Here is a 15,917-nt window from a genome sequence, read left to right as displayed (position 1 = left end):
ATGTATAAATTGGAGCGGTGGAGGGTCCACACGAGACGGAGTTCCGAGGCGGGCACGAGCAACACAAGGTGGTCAAAGGGAGGAGCTTGGAGAAGCTGTTGACCCTAGGTTAACCATTCGATCTTCCCATTGGCTTGAGAAGATCGTAGTAGGGCCATGACTAAATCACAAATAGATTAATTAATTAATTGTTATGTATCTTATGCATGTTTAATAATTAATTAATTAATTAGTGCCTTAACGATTAGATTAGATCTAAGTCGTGCACATGATGCACCCTTGCGATTAGATTAGATCTAAGTCGTGCACAAGATGCATCCTTCTCGATTAGATTAGATCTAGATCTAGATCGAACCAACTCTAAATGCTTAACCGTGCCGTGATACCTATCACTACCTCGATCACATGTATTATTGAATCTGCCAAAGCAGAGCAATACATATTATCTTGGTAGGGTACGGAGGGACAATCTTGGTCCCGCCTATCAACGCATGGGTGAATACAAACTCAATTAGATTTTCCTAGTTACTCGGTTGGATCGAGTCAACTATAGGCATTCTTCCAATAGTTGGAAAGGTAGGACAAAATCACGTTTATATTAACTCTCGGGCGTATTAGCCAAAGCTAACTCGAGTTTTAATATAAATATGGATCTTGATCCTATAAACAAGAGTTGCATAGAGATGTAATTGGTAATCGTTACCTACCGATCATACTAAGCCTTGGGCGTATTAGCCAAAGCTAACTCAAGTGTTAGTATGATGTGGATCTTGTCCCACAAGAATTATAGTATTTAGTGGGAGCATCATTTAGTTAAAGGCCTAATTAAATGATTTTAAAAGAATATGATATTTATTTCTGCAAATTTTATGTTGTAGATAACCATGACGTCGAATACGAACTCTTTCTCCCTGCGTTCTGTCCTTAAGAAGGACAAGCTCAACGGAGCAAATTTCCTGGACTGGTACAGGAACCTGAGAATAGTTCTCACCCAAGAACGTAAACTGTACGTTCTGGAGCAGCCCATTCCGGAGGCTCCTCCTGCCACTGCCACGCGAGCAGACCGAGATGCTTACAAGAAGCATCAAGATGACACATTAGATGTGTCCTGTCTTATGCTCGCGACCATGAACTCTGAGCTTCAGAAGCAACATGAGTTGATGGGCGCTTACGATATGGTTGAGCATCTTTGTCACCTATATCAAGGACAAGCAAGGCACTGGAAGAGGAACTCCAAAGAATACCTGGAAGATCTTAAGAAGAAGAGAAATAAGATTTCTACTTCAGGTATACATGTTATAGAAGTCAACCTCTCTATTTCTTCATCGTGGGTATTAGATACCGGATGTGCTTCACACATTTGTACTAATGTACAAGCGCTGAGGAATAGCAGGGCATTGATGAAGGGTGAGATAAACCTACGAGTAGGCAATGGAGCACGAGTTGCTGCTATTGCTGTAGGAACTTATCATCTATCTCTTCCCTCTGGGCTTGTACTAGAATTAGATGATTGTTGTTATGTGCCTGCCTTGACTAAGAACATTATATCAGTTTCTTGTTTGGACAAGAAAGGATTCTCGTTTATAATAAAGAACAAATGTTGTTCTGTCTATTTAAACGATATGTTCTATTGTAGTGCACCTCTGATAAACAGACTCTATATTCTAGATCTAGAGAGTCCTATCTATAACATTAGTACCAAGAGGTTCAAGTCAAATGACATGAACCAAACTTATCTCTAGCACTATCGCTTAGGTCATATAAATGACAAGCGCTTATCCCAGCTCCATAAGGATGGTATGCTGGACTCATTTGATTTTGAATCATATAAGGTATGCGAGTCATGCCTACGAGGCAAGATGACCAAGACTCCCTTTAGTGGGCACAGCGAGAGAGCGACTGATTTGTTAGGACTCATACATAGTGATGTATGTGGCCCTTTCAATGTCGCTGCTAGAGGCGGTTATAGGTACTTCATCACATTTACTGATGACTTCAGTAGATACGGTTATGTGTACTTAATGACACATAAGTCTGAATCTTTTGAAAAGTTCAAAGAATTCAAGAATGAAGTACAGAACCAACTTAGCAAGAGTATTAAGATACTTCGATCCGATCGAGGTGGAGAATACCTTAGCCATGAGTTCCGTGACTATCTAGCTGAGTGTGGGATTCTATCCCAACTCACTCCTCCTGGAACACCACAGTGGAATGGTGTATCCGAACGGAGGAATAGTACCTTATTAGATATGGTACGATCTATGATGAGTCACACAGATCTTCCGACATATCTATGGGGATATGCTCTAGACACGGCAGCTTTCATACTCAACCGAGTTCCATCAAAGGCCGTGATAAAGACACCATATAGGATATGGACTGGGAGAGATGCCCAGGTGTCTTTCATGAGGATTTGGGGTTGTGAGGCTTACGTTAGACGTCAAGTCTCAGACAAATTAGGACCCAAATCTGACAAGTGCTTTTTCATTGGATATCCCAAGGAAACTAAGGGATATTACTTCTACATTCCCAGTCAGCACAAGGTAGTTGTGGCAAAGACTGGGGTCTTTTTAGAAAGGGACTTTGTTTCTAGAAAGACTAGTGGGAGCATGTTCGATCTTGAAGAAGTTCAAGATGCGAATACTAGCACTGAAGCCTCGATGGAAGTTGAACTGGAGCCACAAAGTGTTGTGGATGATGTTCCACAAGGAGTTGAGGAACAACAACCGGTTCAAGTAGACATACCTCTTCGCAGGTCTGATAGGGTACGTCGTCAGCCTGAGAGATACTCATTTCTCTTGTCTGACCATGATGACGTTATGCTCATAGAGGATGAGCCTACCACCTATCAGGAAGCTGTGATGAGACCAGATTCCGAGAAATGGCTAGAGGCCATAAGATCCGAGATGGAATCCATGTACACCAACCAAGTATGGACTTTGGTTGATCCACCTGAAGGGGTAAAACCCATTGGGTGTAAGTGGGTCTTTAAGAGAAAGACTGACATAGATGGACTTATCTATGAGGGTTTTGTAGATCCACAGCATACTAGCAGAGTATGCAAGCTGCATAGGTCCATTTATGGACTAAAGCAAGCTTCTCGGAGCTGGAATCTTTGATTCGATGATGCAATCAAACAGTTTGGTTTCATCAAGAACAAAGATGAGCCTTGTGTCTACAAGAAGGTTGTAGGGGATATAGTTGTCTTCCTCATATTGTATGTGGATGACATACTACTCATTGGGAAGAACATCCCTATGCTTCAATCTGTCAAGACCTGGCTAGGGAGTTGCTTCTCAATGAAGGACTTAGGTGAGGCATCTCGTATTCTTGGGATACAGATCTATAGAGATAGATCTAAGAGATTGCTTGGCCTAAGTCAGAGTACATACATTGACAAGGTACTCCTACGGTTTGCCATGCAGAACTCCAAGAAGGGATTTCTGCCGATGTCACATGGCGTGAGTCTTTCGAAGACTCAAGGTCCCTCTTCTAGAGAGGAGAGAGACCGCATGGATCAGATCCCTTATGCCTCAGCCATAGGATCGATCATGTACGCCATGCTATGTACTCGACCTGATGTCTCGTATGCTTTGAGCATGACGAGCAGATACCAGTCAGATCCAGGTGAAAGTCACTAGATAGTGGTCAAGAATATTCTTAAGTACTTATGAAGGACTAAAGAATATTTCTTGATATATGGAGGCAATGATGAGCTAACTGTAAAGGGTTACAGTGATGCCAGCTTCCAGACCGATCAGGATGATTAAAGATCACAGTCGAGGTTCATGTTTTGCTTGAATGGTAGTGCTATGAGCAGGCAGAGTTCACAGCAGTTCTACAATGTTTCCATCTCATTCGAGAGATTATCGATAGAGGAGATGTGGAGATTTGCAGAGTACCTACAGAGGCTAACATCGCAGATCCCTTGACCAAGGCTTTGGCACAGAGAAAGCATGATGGTCACACTAGGTCATTAGGCCTTAGAGCCTATACTGATTGGCACTAGTGCTAGTGGGAGATTGTTAGTTAGAGCCCTAGAGTCAATCATTTGATGATTGTATGGACTCATGTATATCATATTTTTGTATATATATATTAAGGCATTTGGTTTTTGGTTATTATGTTTATTTGTATTAGTGCTAGATAAAATAAGTATAGTAACGTCCTTGAGTAGAAGATTCTTACCTATATCAATCGATTGGTTGAATCGATAGTGAGATGATATAGGGAACACTACTCTAAATCATTCCTAGTTGAGTATTAACATTCAGGGACAATGTTAATACAATAAGACTAGCATGTAGGTCAGCTCGATGACTTGATCTCACAAGTCATGGATATAGAGATATCAAGCTGACACATGGGTATGCATTAGAGAATGTATACTGAATGACCCGCCATGAGAAAGTATCATGGATCGTTATATGAGTGTCATATACTTTCTCATGTGGCTATTAGTATGACTATTAGTCCTTAGACCTGAAGTCACCATGGATCCCTACATAAGGAGTTATGTACTTTGGTTTCGTCGAACGTCACCCGTAACAGGGTGGACTATAAAGGCGATTACTGGGTATGTAACAAATTATGCAGAGGGATGTGAGTGATGTAGATGGGATCTATCCCTCCCATATGACGGGAGCGACATCAATATTCTTGATAGAGTTAGACCACGAAGTGCATGGCCATGCCCAAATGAGTCAACATTAGATGTTGAGCTCATTTGATCGAGTGAGTCTACTTGGAGTTCAAGATTTAGATTGATTAGAGGATGACACGGTCTATGCCTCACATTGATCAATCTAGATGTCTAGGATAGAAGGACAATGTCACATATTTTGTGAGGAGTCACAATTGGTAGTCACAAGGTGATGTCGGATCTCGACATTCTTGTAACTTGGGTAGTAATGATGTGTTGCTAGATACCGCTCATTACTTATGCTCCTAAATGGGTTTAGGGCATTGCCAACGTTACAAGAACCTATAGGGTCACACACTAAGGACAATTAGATGGAGATTTGGTTCATATGATGAACTAAGAGGATTAGATTCATTTGATGAATCATATTGGATTAAGAGTAATCCAAATTGGGCTAATTGAGTTGGACTCAAGTTGATTCATGTATTCAATGAGTCTAATTTAGATTATGACTCATTAAATCAACTTAATTTAATGAATTAGATTCATTATATTAAGTTGGCTTGAATCATATGGTTGGATTAGATCAACCATGAGAGAGATTTGATCAAGTTTGACTTGATTTGAGAGGAAGAGAAAAGTCATGTTTGACTTGACTTTTTGCCACATCACTAGTGAGTTGGCAAGATGTGGACCAATAGGATTGCTCCACATCATCAATGTGTGCCACCTCATGGAGGTTACAAGCCTCCATAGCATTTAATGTGGCCGACCCACATTAAATGAGGAGGTTACACTTGTTGCCATGTCATTTAGTGAGGTGGCAACATGTGGACCAATAGTGTTGATCCACATCATCCTAGAGTGTCACCTCATGGGGGTTACAACTCTTAATGGTCTCCACATTAATTGGAATTAATGTGGGGGTTACACCTCCTAGAGTGGCCGGCCACTTGATGGCTAAGGGGTTGTTTGAATTTCCTCTCATTGATTTCATTCGCTCTTCTTCTCCCTTGGGTGCTCTCTCTTCTCCTTCTCCCATTCCTTGGCCGAACACTCCATTGGTGCTAGCACACCTTGTGTTTTGGTCATCTCCTTCTACTTGTGTCCGTGTGGATACATATAGAGGTTGTCTACTTTGACAACTAGAGATCCGGCGACATCTTGGACAAGCGGGAACGCGAAGGGCTTCGCTACATAGGTAATGATCTTAACTTTAGTGTAGATCTAAAGTTTTTACAAACTCGTACAAGAAAAAGGTTTTTAGATAATTTTGTTTACGAATCTTTGCACGAGATCCATGGCTTTGGGTGACTCGGGGTTTCCGCGACGCGAAAAAGCGGTTTTCGCGGCCCGAAGAACCCAACAGTTACGCTCCCCCTTCACTGTTGCTTTCTTCTTCTGATGTACCTCCCCCTTCATCGATGCTCATCTCTGAGCTTGAGTCTTCTTCCGGTTGATGGTTCGCTAATAGCGCTAACCCTGAGAATTCTTCGATGTCCGACTCAAGGGTTGACGAATCTGACCAAGTAGCCTTCAGATTCTTGTGCTTGGAGGGTTCTGGTTTCTTGTATTTTGGCTTTTCCTTTTCTTTCTCCTTTCTCTTCAATTTTGGGCAGTTCTCCTTGATGTGCCCTTCTTCGTTGCAGTTGTAGCAACGAACCACCTCTTCTTTCGATGATGCCTCTGCGATTTAAATTTATTAGAACTGAAAAACTTATTGAAGCATCTTACCAGTAGTGCCGCTTCGGATTCGTCGATTGAGGCTTCGGAGTCAGAACCGTTTACTTTTGCCTTTAGAGCTATGTTCTGACTGGTCTTCTCTACTCCATTTGGCTCTAAAACTCGAGATTCGTGAAGTTCAAAAGTCAAAAATAATTATTCTAACGTACTTACCTCGAGGTCCTTAGAGATGTAGTACGCATCTACTAAGGAGGCTCACTCTGGAGTTCTCGGGAAGGCATTGAGCGCGTATCAAATAGAATCCCGATTGGTTACCTCTTCTCCAAGGTTCGTTAGTTGCATTATCAGCTCCTTAATTCTCGCTTGGAGTTGCGCTACCTTCTCGCCTTGGTTCATCCGGAGGTTCGTTAACTGGTTCCGGAGGATGTCGCGCTTCGCTAGCTTCGCTTCGGAATTGCCTTTGTGAAGCTCCAGGAATTTTTCCCAAAGATCTTTCACTGAGTCGTAGCTTCCGATCCGATTTACCTCCTGCGGCGGTAGAACGCTGAGTAGGTGGAACTCAGCCTTTCCGTTGGCGACGAAATCTGCTTGCTCCTTTTTCGTCCAGGTATTTTCCTCCTTGTCTTTCGGAACTGCATATCCATATTTCATTATTAACAGAATGTCAAATTCGGTTTTAAAAAATACCTCCATTTTGCGCTTCCATGTGGCGAAGTCTCCGTCGAACTTCGGGGGATGGATGTTCGCTCAGGCCATCGTCTTGATCGTAGTGCTTCAGTTGGTGGTTAGTCCTTCTGAGGCGATCAGGCTCTGATACCACTTGTAGGTGCAGCGGAGACCGGCAAGAGGGGGGTGAATTGCTGAAAACAAAAATGAAACTACCCTCCTCGGATTTCAACTCAGAATAAATGCAGTAGTAAAATAATAAAGACAGAAAATAAAAGCAGAAACAGAAGTTTAACCTGGTTACAACCAAGAGGGTTGTTAATCCAGGGCAGTGAAAAGCACACTAAGAAAATTCTCCTTCTCTGAAGGCGGAGAAACCTTTTACACTCTAATTGCTCAGAACTACTGCTAGGAATTGCTTACAGATTGATTGCTTGAGTTGTTGCTGAATTCCTAGCTCCAGGGGCCTTTTTATAGCTCCTGGAAAGTCTATTCCGAGGGTCCAAGGCACCTCCAACAAGGTTCAAGGCGCCTCCAGTTCGGTCAGTGGATAAAACTTTATCCGCACGTAAATGGTCAAAACTGACCTGTTGAGGGCGCCTTCAACAGGGTTGAAGGCACCTTCAACAGGGTTGAAGGCGCCTTCAAGGGCGCCTTCAAGGGTGCCTCCAATCCTGCTGGAGGCGCCTCCAAGCTGGCAGCCTCATTTCCAGCTTGGTTTCTTCAGCTTCCGACGCTCCGTTCTTTTGGGTGATATTGCGACCAACCGAAATAGGGCTCACCCGAACCCAATTCTCGGCCTTCTCTTCGAGCAGCCTTCCGTCCCGGCTTAACATCCCTCTAATGTCGCGCACGCTCTTTACGGCCACCGGAGTACTCTTCCGTAGCTCTCTCGTCCTTCGGACGCACCGAGCCCGTCGGCTCCCTTCCCGTGCCATCCTTCTCACTAGTTGTGTCTTCCGCTCGACTTCCTGTGCTCCTAAGCTCCTGCACACTCAGACACAGGGATCAAACACAGCAGGACCTAACCAACTTGGTTGATCACATCAAAACTACCACGGGGTCCAACACCCTGCAGATGGACTTAGTCCAACATGACAATAACACTACAACAAAATCCTCATTCAACAACACTGAAACGATAACGGTTTTATGCCAAATCGTTGTTGTTTGACTTTTAACAACGGTTTTAACATAAACCGTTGTCTTTTAGCATTTTTTTTGGCCTACGACAACGGTTTTTAAAAACCGTTCTCTATTTATGTTTTTTTGGGGCTACGACAACGGTTTTTAAAGGCTACGACAACAGTTTTTAAAAACTGTTGTTTATGTGCGCTTTTTTGGAGTTACGACAACGATTTTTGAAAACCGTTGTCTATTAAGTGATGTTGAATACCGGTGTTTTTTTCCTTCGTCATTTTTTACCGCTGTTTTTTTTCTTTCCCTCTCCCCAAAATTTGTTTGCCGCCGCATTCCCCTCTTACCTTCTCTATCCCTAAGCATTTTCGTCCCTCTTTTCTCACAATCTCTCGCAGTCTCGCTCACTTTAGCCGCGTAGGAGCAGCAACAGCCGGGAAAAAGCGATCGCATTTGTCCCCTCCCTCTCTCTCCGACTTTCTCTGCTCCTCCACTACGGCCATCGCGGTGCCACATCCCCATTGTCGACGGTATCGTCGCTCTCGTTCCGATCGCTTATTGCGCTGCCGGCGATGTTGCTGTACGCGACGTTGGGGAGGCGGAGGCGGCGCTGGGGCGGAGTCTGACCTTTGCCGAGGACATCTGGTTCCGCTACACCGCACGGATGCCCGACTACCTCCTATTTTACCTTAACATCATCTTCCTCTTCGTCATTTTCTCCCTCGCGCGGCTCCCGCTCGCCCTCATCGAACTTGGCTTCCCTGCCTCAGTCTCCTCTTTCAAGATCCAGCCCAAGATCCGCCTCTCGCCGACGTCCTTCTTCCAATGCTATAAGGACGTCATGCGGGTGTTCCTCCTCGTCGTCGGCCCGCTTCAACTCTCCTCCTACCCCACCATCAAGGTCCCTTCTTGATTCCTTAGGGTTGCACTGCAGTTTGATCTATTTTCTGGGCAGAAAAAACCTCTTTATTAGTTCAATAACAAGTACCTCACTTTTTTTTGCATTATTCAATTTGTAATATTTTTTGTTGATCTACTTTTTAATTACGTAGCCGAATAAAAGCATCATTGTTTTTCTTTCAACCCACTTTCTTGAAGATTTTTGTTCTATCTTTACTAAAAGAGTTATTTGTAGTTTGTGGGGATAAGGACTGGGCTTCCCCTTCCCTCACCGTGGGAAGTGGCTTTGCAACTCTTGGTTTACTTCGTGGTGGAGGACTATGGCAACTACTAGATTCACCGACTAATGCACTGCAAATGGGGGTACGAGAAGATACACCGTGTCCACCATGAATTCACAGCGACTATTGGCTTTGCAGCACCCTATGCTCATTGGGCGGAGGTGCTGCTCCTTGGGATCCCCTCCTTTGCAGGGCCCGCTATGGTTCCTTACCACATGATCACCTTCTGGCTTTGGATTGCCCTCCGCCAGCTTAAAGTAATTGAGACCCACAGCGGGTATGGTTCTCATCACACATCTTTCCTGTAATGAATTAAGATTGTCTACTACATTTTCGACCTGGCTCTGATCCATTGGATCTGTGTAACTATGCTGTAAGATTTCACAGTAGAACAAGAGACATGTGAGAAGCTGATTTCTTTGACTCAGTTAATTAAATCTAGTCCTTTATTTGCTAATACTTCCCCATACTGATTTTTTTTAAGCATGTCAGAATTGTCAAGAATTTCTAATTTCGTGATAGGATTATCTACACATCTACAGGGCAATTCTACATTCCCTTCTAATGTTAATGGATCTTAACATTACTTACCTCCTTTTGATACATTAGATTGAACTGTCTATTGATAATTATGTGCTTGATGGCTACTGTTGGTCAAATCTTCTACTTGTTCACTTGTTCATTAGAGCATCATATAATTTTAATTTTTCAATGTTCAATCATGCAACAAACACACTTTTATATAGTACTTTATTCTTGTAATTTTCGGCCAAGGTTTGTTGTTACCTGGTTCATCATTTTTTTTATTTTTGTAATGTTTCCTTTGAATTACATCTTAGTATCAACCAATTTTATATGGCATCCTATTGTTCATGATACCAACTATTGTTGATGGTATTCACTTTTTTATGCATGAACTTGGATTGCTATCTGAATACTATAAAAGAGGTTTTACCTTGATTGCTATTTTAATTACTACCGCTAGAAATATGACTCATCTCATCCTAAGCAAATCCATCTTTCTTATTGATCTTCCTGATTAGTCACCATTGGGTTTCCTAAAATAACAACATTACATGTTATCCATCTAGATTTTATCACTTGTAGTTATGATTGCGGATTTTTTCACACTGTTGAGTTATTCAAAGTTATGTCCTGTAGTTAGTTAAATTATTACTGATGGTATGTATTTTAAGGGTCTTACATATCTACAATGTGTACAGAGGCTGGTCCAAAGATATACAAGTGCTAGATTTGGCTCATATTCGGCTGGCGAGGAATTAATCGAGGAGGAATCCAAATTGTTGACTGGTATGTAGACAGTTATTCAATCAAAAAGGTTTTACAAATTGATCCTTTGCTTGCATTATTCTCGGTTGGAATTATTTTTGTTTGCTTTTGAAGATTATGTGTACCATACTTTAGCTGCTAAGGCAAGTGGAGAATTGTGTTTAAAGTATATATTTTCGTTTGGAGCATTTGCTAGGAAGCCTCTTCTTGAAAGGTCAGTATTGAATTATTTGCTCCATTTTCCAATTTCGATAAACTTGTAAGTCGACCATTCTCTAACTTCTCAACCGTCCGAAGCTTTTGAGTATGGTTTTAAAATTAATCCAATAGCTGCCAGAACAGCAATAGTGGGGTTGATAATGTTATTGTTAAAGTTATACCTTCATTCTATTTGAGATGGGTAAAATTTGACTCCTTTTGTATTTCTTTTGTTTTTTTTTCATTTTAATCATTCTTTAGTGCTCGTGCTTCCATCTAAAAGTATTGACCAAGATAATTCTATTCTGCCGAAGTTGCAGGCCTTTTCTGCATCAGTTACTATAACATAATTGTAGTTATTTACATGAAAACATGCCATGATGTTCCAAAAATATCCACCATGAATGACGATATTGCATCCATCTACATCTTTCAAATGCACAATACTGCAGAGAAAAACAAACTAAGATGTTGATTTGAAAAAAATTGAAGCAAATAGTGTTTGCATGTTGGCCTATCTCCTCCTTTCCTGGTGAATTCAAATTATGTGGATCCGCTGAAAAATAAACAATTTTTTGGTCACAAAATGCAAATCAGGTTCTTCTGTTCTGTAGACTTCAGTCATCTTTCCATTTGGTATGGTTGTTTTACCTATCAGAGTAGAATATTTCACTAATAACCCTTTTTTATTTTTTATTTTCTATCATGTTAGATTTCCCCTTGAATTATTGTCAATCAATAAAATAATGATGAAGTATTTTTGTCAATATAAACAAAAATACATATTTTTGTTGGTACTGAGTTTTTAGGTTGAAACTATATATGAAATTGTCAAAAAGAATAATTTTTTATTACATATTAGAGATGATGATCTTTATTACTGATCTTTCCTTGTTTTTCTTGTTCAGATTATATTTGTGTCTGATTTTATTTCATTTACCAATTTCATTTGCAGGTCTCGGATAAACATTCCTGAAACTTTCTCCTTGTATCAAAAATTGTATATGGTCAAGAGTTACTAGTGCTTCAGATAAAGATGAACTCTTCTAATATATGTTTATATTTTACAGGTTCTATTGACAAAGTTTTATGTTGTGGTTTTATTTGCCGACATGAATGGGGTACTTGAAGAGTATATGATTTATCAAATCTGTTATTATGGTTGTAGCAACTACACTTCTCCAAATTTCAGCTATCAACCCTATTTTACATCTTCTACAGGTATTACATTCTTCCCTTTTATTTTTGGTACTTTGCTCACATACTTTGATTCACAAAAATCTAGAATGTTAGAAAAGGTTGACATGGAAGAATCAGCAAGTGAGAAAGAGGAGTCCAATGAAATTCTACAAGTTGAAGATTTTGATGGGGCTTGAGTTGACAATAATTACTTGCAATCCTACATGACATGATGAACCACCATTACAAGTTTCTAGTCTTTTGACAATTGTTCATTAGTTGTAAATGAAGTTTATTTGTTTATTTGTATTGGGATAAATTTTATTTGAATATTAGACATGTTTTTTCTTTTGTGATTGTAATATAATTCTTGTATAAGTAACATTTTGAATGATATTGATATGGGAAATATTCTTTCTTTTGTAATTATGATTCTTTATTATATATTTATATTGAAATATAATATATTGATATTAAAAGATAATAATTTAAAAAATAATGATCTAAAACCGTTGTTGTTGTCTATTACCCTCAAAGATAACGGTTAAAAACCGTTGTCGAAGCCCTAAAAACGGTTGTAAACTAGCATTGTTAATAAAAAAATGCTCTAAACAACAACGGTTTTAAACCGTTGTCTTTTCATTCAAAGACAATGGTTTAAAACCATTGTAAAACTATTGTCTTTTCATTCAAAGACAACAGTTTAATACCGTTGTCGTAGCTCCCACTTTTAACAATACTGGCAATTACAACGGTTTTAAAGGGCCTACGATAACGGTTTTTAACTATTATCTTTTAATATTTTTGTTGTAGTGTAAGATTGAGTGGTACTACTCTTGGAGCTAGATATTAATTAAGTGAGTTGTCAATAACTCATTTAATTAATGGACATTCGATATCTTAAACATAGGGAGACTAATACACTCATGATAAGAAGGAGCCCAAACACTACAACAAAAACCCTCATAGACATCGGTTTTCCACCAGTGTCTATTACATTTTCGACCGATGTCTATGAAGGCGATGTAAAAAGTCTGCCATTTTAGACATCGGTTTAAAACCGGTATAGTATCACTTAACGACACCGGTGTTCGAATCGGTTATTAACCGGTGTAGTATCACTTAACGACACTGTTTCATCAACGGTGTAAAACCGATGTAATATTAGTTAATAATACCGATTTAGTAGCGGTGGAAAACCGATGTAATATCAATATTTTTTAACAGTACAAATTTGATTTTCGAAACAGTAACAAAAAAAATACACAAATATTCACAAATTACACAAATATTCTTCATTCAACATTAACCATAAAATACACAAATATTCACAAATTACATAAATATTCTTCTTACAACAGTATCCATAAAATACACAAACATTCTTTTTACATCAAAAGCTAATATATATCATAATCAAGGTAGAACATTCTTTTAGCAACACATCAAGGTAGAACCGCACTTCAAATGTAATCTAGCATGCATTCAGCCCACTCGAACCGCACTTCATCAATTTCAACTCTGGAGTACTTGAGATTTGTAAACTGTAAAAACACATAAATAATATATTAGTAAACCAAGACTAAAAATCATAGTTGAAAAAGCAGTAAGAGCACTAGGTAACAAGATGACTAATTGGAATGCTTAAAAAGAGAAACATTCATCAATTGGATCTTCAGTGGTTCACAAGGTATCAGAAAGTTGAATTTGTAGTTACAAATGAAGTAAAAGAATCATATTCAGCTGTCAAAAGATAACTAGGTCCATGCTCTTAGAGAGAACCATACAAAACAAAAGGAAAGGTTTCGAACATAAAAAAATTTTAAAAAAAATGTTAGCCATGCCAAGACTGAGATCACTCATCTATTTATCATTTCAACCTAATAAATTAGTTACTTTGGTTTTGCAAAGTCTCCCAATTGTGTAGGAACCTCAGTATCTTTTATCCCAAGTTCAGAGAAGAAGAATATCAGAACGTTTGTTCAAGTTTGCAGACACACTAGCCTCATTAAATTTGCAAATGCACAACACTTGTACATACAGTGAGAAAGGAACTGCAAATTCTATGGGTACATGATTAGAGTGTTAGTCCTTCATTGACAATAATAGATAAAAGCTCATACACTGATAACCGTTAGTGTGTGTTTGCAAAGAACTCACTATAGCAGTTCGCCTCTCACTGAAGCATTTGGACTTCTGTAGTTCCTTGTAGAGTTCACCTTTAGCTGCATATTCCAGTATCAAGTAAACTCGAGTCTGTGATACAAAGGAGAATCTAGGTCAACTGAGGTGGCATAAACAAAATTCAGGTTCAATATGCCTACAATCTTTATAAGTCAAGATAGAGCCGAACCTGATCATAGAAGTAACCATAAAAGATATTTCAAATTTAATCAATAATGTAATTCTCTTACCCAGTTTAATCAATAATTTAATCAATAATGTAATTTAATCAATAATCTTTGGACCAGTATGGCTTTGGGTTTCAATTTTTACCGGTTGAACTTGACAATCTGGACAAATTTTGCAAACACGACCATATGATCATGTACACAAATGTGGCATGGTATTGACTAATTCAGCAGTGTTTCCTAGAATAGATTAATTATGCTTGAAGCATGTCCCATTTCTAGATAAATTTATCATTCTAATACTCATCATCTAAAATAGAAGGGAAAAAAAGGCCACATGCAGAAAGTCCAGATAAGGAAAAAAAACCTAGCTAGAAAATTTGCCCGAGGAATATAACTTCAGCCTGTAAACACCATATTGTTATAGCAAAAATACAGTAGTGAGACAGAACCAACAATTGAGTTATTGGAGATGGATACCAGCCATTCCCTATGACCTTGATGACTGTTATCACCATCATGGACTTTCACTGCTACTTGAAGGGGTTGCAGCCCATCCCTGAGATCTTCGCTGATCAAACCTTTGTAAACTCTACCAAATCCTCCAACACCCAAAACATGATCCTGCCTAAAATTCCCTGTGATTAGCTTCAGCTCACTGAAAATGAAGGATATGAGGGGATTTACTGCTGTATCCCGTCGCAAATCCTTAACTTCCTCAGGGTTTGAAGGCAGTTTGCTACCTTCCTTCTCCTCTTGTCTCACAACATGTGTCTGGAGTCTTGGGCATTCTGTTGATGGACAAAACAAGCTTTTACAACCCATGCTTCCTTTGGTGTATCTAACATGCATCAGTACAGCACAAGCTAAAACCTGACTATTTGTACTAAGGCATAAACATGATTATCAAAAGAAAACATTGTTAAATCTGTTTCCCCCAAAAGATACAAAGTCTATAATGGTTTCAGGTCAAAAATTCACAAGCAACTTTAAAGAATACAAGGAAAACCGTGTGTCTATTCCTTACTTGCAAAACCCCAGAGAACAAATAGGAAGTTTCTTTATCAAACTTAGCACGTATCTACTTTGCTCTTTAGCAAAATATCACAGCTTTAGCTACTAAAAAATAAGTATAAGAAACAAAAAATCAACTCTCAGAGACAACCAAATCACTGGAGTTAAAAAAGAGGAGACCCACCTGACTTCGAACTGGATGACACTCCGTAGACGGATGTCTTCCCTCTGACCCAGCAGTTACCCATTAATTATCCAGGAACTACCAATACAGCTCACCAGGCGCGAGATCAGCCAAAGATGATCTTTTTCACAAGTAGGGTTGAGGACAGAGATAGGAAGGCATCCACGACCAAAGCTCACTCCTTTCGGTGAAGGAAGCGCACGGGGCTGCTGCTCTTGCCTCGCTACAGATTTTTCCTTGGTGCCAGACCGTGTGATAGTGCCCAAATTGTTCACCAGATCTCCTTGGTGCCAGACCGTGCGATAGTGTCCGGTTTTAGTATTGTTCTTGATGAACACTTTCCATGGGCGGGTAGGGTGAGAGGAGGCCTACGTTTTCAGTCACGAAAAGGT

General features: G+C 39.8%; 1 pseudogene; it reads left to right on the top strand.

Annotated features, from left to right (window-relative positions):
- The window catches only part of LOC122011288, a 45,227-nt pseudogene extending 35,533 nt beyond the window's left edge, over nt 1-9,694 (top strand).
- The last annotated feature ends 6,223 nt before the right edge of the window (nt 9,695-15,917 follow it).

Source organism: Zingiber officinale, chromosome 8A, assembly GCF_018446385.1.
Source record: "Zingiber officinale cultivar Zhangliang chromosome 8A, Zo_v1.1, whole genome shotgun sequence".
Taxonomy (NCBI): Eukaryota; Viridiplantae; Streptophyta; class Magnoliopsida; order Zingiberales; family Zingiberaceae; genus Zingiber; species Zingiber officinale.
This window is presented reverse-complemented; position numbering and strand designations above follow the sequence as displayed.